General features: G+C 36.8%; 1 non-coding gene across 1 annotated transcript; it reads right to left on the bottom strand.

Annotated features, from left to right (window-relative positions):
* Positions 1 to 4,781: 4,781 nt before the first annotated feature.
* On the bottom strand, positions 4,782 to 4,889 carry LOC112731166 (small nucleolar RNA R71). Its single transcript, XR_003166956.1, has one exon. It is a non-coding gene; the product is annotated as a small nucleolar RNA R71 (small nucleolar RNA).
* Between the last annotated feature and the right edge of the window lie 798 nt (positions 4,890 to 5,687).

Genomic DNA, 5,687 nt, shown 5'->3' on the forward strand with positions numbered 1-5,687 from the left:
GGGTTTATGGGGAAGAGAGGGTGGATGTGAGTGGTGAAGAGGTGATGGGAAAGAGTGATTGAGGTGATTGGTGAGGGGTATTTGGGGAAGAGTGTTATAAAAAGGTGTGAAGAGGAGAGAAGAAAATGTGGGGGTCCTGTGGGGTCCATAGATCAAGTGGGGCAAGGACTTAACATCCTTGCTCCAATTAGGTGTGTAAAACGCCCTTGCTGTGCAATCCTGGCGTTTAACGCCAGACTGCTGCCTGTTTATGGCGTTAAACGCCCAAATGTAGCTTGTTTCTGGCGTTTAACGCCAGGTAGATGCTTGTTTCTGGCGTTAAACGCCAGCTTGGTGCCTGTTTCTGGCGTTAAACGCCAGACAGATGCTTGTTTCTGGCGTTTAAATGCCAGACTGCTCTCCTCCAGGGTGTGCTGTTTTTAATGCTGTTTTTTCATTTTGTTTTTTATTTTTCAGTAGTTTTTGTGACTCCACATGATCATCAACCTAATAAAACATGAAATAACAAAGAGAAAATAAAATAGATATGATTAAATAACATTGGTTTGCCTCCCAACAAGCGCTTCTTTAATGTCAATAGCTTGACAGTGAGCTCCCATGGAGCCTCACAGATAATCAGAGCAAGGTTGGAACCTCCCAACACTAAACTTAGAGTTTGAATGTGGAGGCTTTGATTGACTCTGCAGTGAGAGAAGCTTTTCATGCTTCCTCTCTATGGTTACAGAAGGAGATCCTTGAGTTTTAAATACAAGGTTGTCCTCATTCAGTTGAAGGATCAATTCTCCTCTGTCCACATCAATCACAGCTCTTGTTGTGGCTAGGAAGGGTCTTCCAAGGATGATGGATTCATCCTCATCCTTCCCAGTATCTAGGATTATGAAATCAGTAGGGATGTAAAGGCCTTCAACCTTTACTAACACGTCCTCTACTAGTCCATAAGCCTGTTTTCTTGAGTTGTCTGTGATGAGCGGATAATCTATATGCTTTTTGGCATTGTTTTTAGTATGTTTTTAGTATGATTTAGTTAGTTTTTAGTATATTTTTATTAGTTTTTAATTAAAATTCATATTTTTGGACTTTACTATGAGTTTGTGTATTTTTCTGTGATTTCAGGTATTTTCTGGCTGAAATTGAGGGACCTGAGCAAAAATCAGATTCAGAGGTTGAAGAAGGACTGCAGATGCTGTTAGATTCTGACCTCCCTGCACTCAAAGTGGATTTTCTGGAGCTATAAAACTCCAAATGGCGCGCTTCCAATTGTATTGGAAAGTAGACATCTAGGGCTTTCCAGAAATATATAATAGTCCATACTTTGAATAAGGATTGACGACGTAAACTGGCGTTCAACGCCAGTTCCATGCTACATTCTGGAGTCAAACGCCAGAAACAAGTTGCAAAGTGGAGTTCAACGCCAGAAACACGTTACAAACTGGCGTTCAACTCCAAGAATGACCTCTCCACGTGAAAGCTTCATGCTCAGCCCAAGCATACACCAAGTGGGCCCCGGAAGTGGATTTCTACATCAATTACTTACTTCTGTAAACCCTAGTAGCTAGTCTAGTATAAATAGGACTTTTTACTATTGTATTTTAATCTTCGGATCATCTTGGGACGTTTAGTTCTTAGATCATGGGGGCTAGCCATTTGGCCATGCCTGAACCTTTCACTTATGTATTTTTCAATGGTAGAGTTTCTACACACCATAGATTAAGGTGTGGAGCTCTGCTGTTCCTCAAAGATTAATGCAAAGTACTACTATTTTTCTATTCAATTCAACTTATTCTGCTTCTAAGATATTCATTCGCACTTCAATATGATGGATGTGATGATCGTGACAGTCATCATCATTCTCAACTTATGAACGCGTGCCTGACAACCACTTTCGTTCTACCTTAGATTGAATGGATATCTCTTGGATATCTAATACAGGGGACCGAGTCCGAGATATTAGTGTCTTCGTGGTATAAGTTAGAACCCATGGATGGCCATTCCTGAGATCCGGAAAGTCTAAACCTTGTCTGTGGTATTCCGAGTAGGATCTGGGAAGGGATGGCTGTGACGAGCTTCAAACTCGCGAGTGCTGGGCGTAGTGACAGACGCAAAAGGATAGTAAATCCTATTCCAGTATGATCGAGAACCGACAGATGATTAGCCATGCAGTGACAGCGCATTGGACCATTTTCACAGGAGGATGGGATGTAGCCATTGACAACGGTGATGCCCTACATAAAGCTTGCCATGGAAAGGAGTAGGATTGATTGGATGAAGACCGCAGGAAAGCAGAGATCAGAGGAACGAAAGCATCTCTATACGCTTATCTGAAATTCTCACCAATGAATTACATAAGTACCACTATCCTATTTTATATTTTATTTATTTTCATCCACTCTAATTTCTTAATACAATTTAATCCACCTGACTGAGATTTACAAGGTGACCATAGCTTGCTTCAAGCCGACAATCTCCGTGGGATCGACCTTACTCACGTAAGGTTTATTACTTGGACGACCCAGTGCACTTGCTGGTTAGTTGTACAAAGTTGTGAAACAGATATAAGATCATGAACGTGTGTACTGAGTTTTTAGCGCCGTTACCAAGGAATGGAATGATCACGATTTCGCACACCAAGTTTTTGGCACCGTTGCCGGGGATTGTTCGAGTTTGGACAACTGACGGTTCATCTTGTTGCTCAGATTAGGTAACTTTAATTTTAACCTTTTTTATTTTATGATTCTTAATTTCGAAAAAAAATAAAAAAAAATTTTTCCCTTTGTTTTCGAAAATTATTTTAAAATTTTTAAGAATAAATTCTAAAGTTTCAAAATGGTATGCTGAAGTTTGGCTGGCCATCAAGCTTTAGACTAACCTGGTATGATTCCTGGAATCTTGATTGAGGACTTTGAATTCATTGCTTCCTTTTCCCTATATGTTTTCAAAAAATAAAAATATACAAAAATCCAAAAAAAAAATTAATAAAATCATAAAAATCAAAAATATTTTATGTTGTTTGTTTGAGTCTTGAGTCAATTCTTAAGTTTGGTGTCAATTGCATTTTTTCTAAAAATTTATGCATTTTTCGAAAATTCATGCATTCATAGTGTTCTTCATGATCTTCAAGTTGTTCTTGGTAAGTCTTCTTGTTTGATCTTGATGTTTTCTTATTTTGTGTCTTTTCTTGTTTTTCATATGCATTTTTAATTTGTTAGTTTCTAAAGTTTGAAAATTTCTAAGTTTGGTGTCTTGCATGTTTTTCTTTCATTAAAAATTTTCAAAAATAAGTCTTGATGTTCATCTTGATCTTCAAAGTGGTCTTGGTGTTCATCTTGACATTCATAGTGTTCTTGCATACATTGTGTGTTTTGATTCATAATTTTTATGTTATGAGTCTTTTTCATGTTTTTCTCTTTCATCATTAAAAATTCAAAAAAATAAAAAAAAATATCTTTCCCTTTTTCTTCTCATCAAATTCGAAAATTTGAGTTGACTTTTTCAAAAAATTTTAAAATCTAGTTGTTTTTATGAGTCAAATCAAATTTTCAATTTAAAAATCTTATCTTTTTCAAAGTCTTTTTCAAAATCAAATCTTTTTCAATTTTCTTTTCATATTTTCGAATTCCTTTTTAAAATTTTTCAAAATCTTTTTCATTTATTCGAAAATATTCAAATTAATTTTCAAAATCTTTACTAACATTTAATATGATTGATTGAAAAATTTCAAGTTGTTACTTGCTTATTAAGAAAGATTCAATCTTTAAACTCTAGAATCATATCTTTTTAGTTTCTTGTTAGTTAAGTAATCAACTTTAAAATCAAATCTTTTTAATTTTCTTTTCAAATCTTTTTCAAATTAAAATTTCAATCATATCTTTTTCAAAACTACCTAACTAATCCTCTCTCTCTTATTTTCGAAAATTCCCTCTCTCCTTTTTCAAAATTCCTTTTTAATTAACTAATTGTTTTAATTTTAATTTAATTTCAACTTTAATTTTCGAAATCTAACTTTCAATTTTAATTTTTATTTTAATTAAATTTCGAAATTCTCTATCTCATCCCCTTCTATTTATTTATTCATCTACTAACACTTCTCTTCCATCCAAAAATTTGAACACCACCTCCCTCTCTGTGTTCGAGTTTTCCCTCTTCTCTTCTTTACATTACATTCTTTTCTTCTTCTACTCACACAAAGGAATCTCTATACTGTGACATAGAGGATTCCATATTTTCTTTGTTATTCCCTTCTTTGTCATATGAGCAGGAGCAAGGACAAGAACATTCTTGTTGAAGCAGATCCTGAACCTGAAAGGACTCTGAAAAGGAAACTAAGAGAAGTTAAAATACAACAATCCAGAGACAACCTTACAGGAATTTTCGAACAAGAAGAGGAGATGGAAACCGAAAATAATAATAATGAAAGGAGGATGCTTGGTGACTTTACTGCACCTAATTCCAATTTACATGGAAGAAGCATCTCCATTCCTGCCATTGGAGCAAATAATTTTGAGCTGAAACCTCAATTAGTTTCTCTGATGCAGCAGAATTGCAAGTTTCATGGACTTCCATCTGAAGATCCTTTTCAGTTCTTAACTGAATTCTTGCAGATCTGTGATACTGTTAAGACCAATGGGGTTGATCCCGAGGTCTACAGGCTTATGCTTTTCCCGTTTGCTGTAAGAGACAGAGCTAGAGTGTGGTTGGACTCTCAACTCAAAGATAGCCTGAACTCTTGGGATAAGCTGGTCACGGCTTTCTTAGCCAAGTTCTTCCCTCCTCAAAAGCTGAGTAAGCTTAGAGTGGATGTTCAAACCTTCAGACAGAAAGAAGGTGAATCCCTCTATGAAGCTTGGGAGAGATATAAGCAACTGACCAAAAAGTGTCCTTCTGACATGCTTTCAGAATGGACCATCCTGGATATATTCTATGATGGTCTGTCTAAATTAGCTAAGATGTCATTGGATACTTCTGCAGGTGGATCCATTCACCTAAAGAAAACACCTGCAGAAGCTCAAGAACTCATTGACATGGTTGCTAATAACCAGTTCATGTACACTTCTGAGAGGAATCCTGTGAGTAATGGGACGCCTCAGAAGAAGGGAGTTCTTGAAATTGATACTCTGAATGCCATATTGGCTCAGAATAAAATATTGACTCAGCAAGTCAATATGATTTCTCAGAGTCTGAATGGAATGCAAGCTGCATCCAACAGTACTCAAGAGGCATCTTCTAAGGAAGAAGCTTATGATCCTGAGAACCCTGCAATAGCGGAGGTGAATTACATGGGTGAATCCTATGGAAACACCTATAATCCCTCATGGAGAAATCACCCAAATCTCTCATGGAAGGATCAACAAAAGCCTCAACAAGGCTTTAATAATGGTGGAAGAAACAAGTTTAGCAATAGCAAGCCTTTTCCATCATCCACTCAGCAAAAGACAGAGAGTTCTGAGCAGAATCCATCTAGCTTGGCAAATATAGTCTCTGATCTATCTAAGGCCACTCTAAGTTTCATGAATGAAACAAGGTCCTCCATTAGAAATTTGGAAGCACAAGTGGGCCAGCTGAGTAAAAGGATCACTGAAATCCCTCCTAGTACTCTCCCAAGCAATACAGAAGAAAATCCAAAAGGAGAGTGCAAGGCCATTGAATTGACTATCATGGCCGAACCTACAAAAGAGGGAGAGGACATGAAT

The sequence above is a fragment of the Arachis hypogaea genome, chromosome 12 (assembly GCF_003086295.3).
Source record: "Arachis hypogaea cultivar Tifrunner chromosome 12, arahy.Tifrunner.gnm2.J5K5, whole genome shotgun sequence".
Classification (NCBI taxonomy): Eukaryota; Viridiplantae; Streptophyta; class Magnoliopsida; order Fabales; family Fabaceae; genus Arachis; species Arachis hypogaea.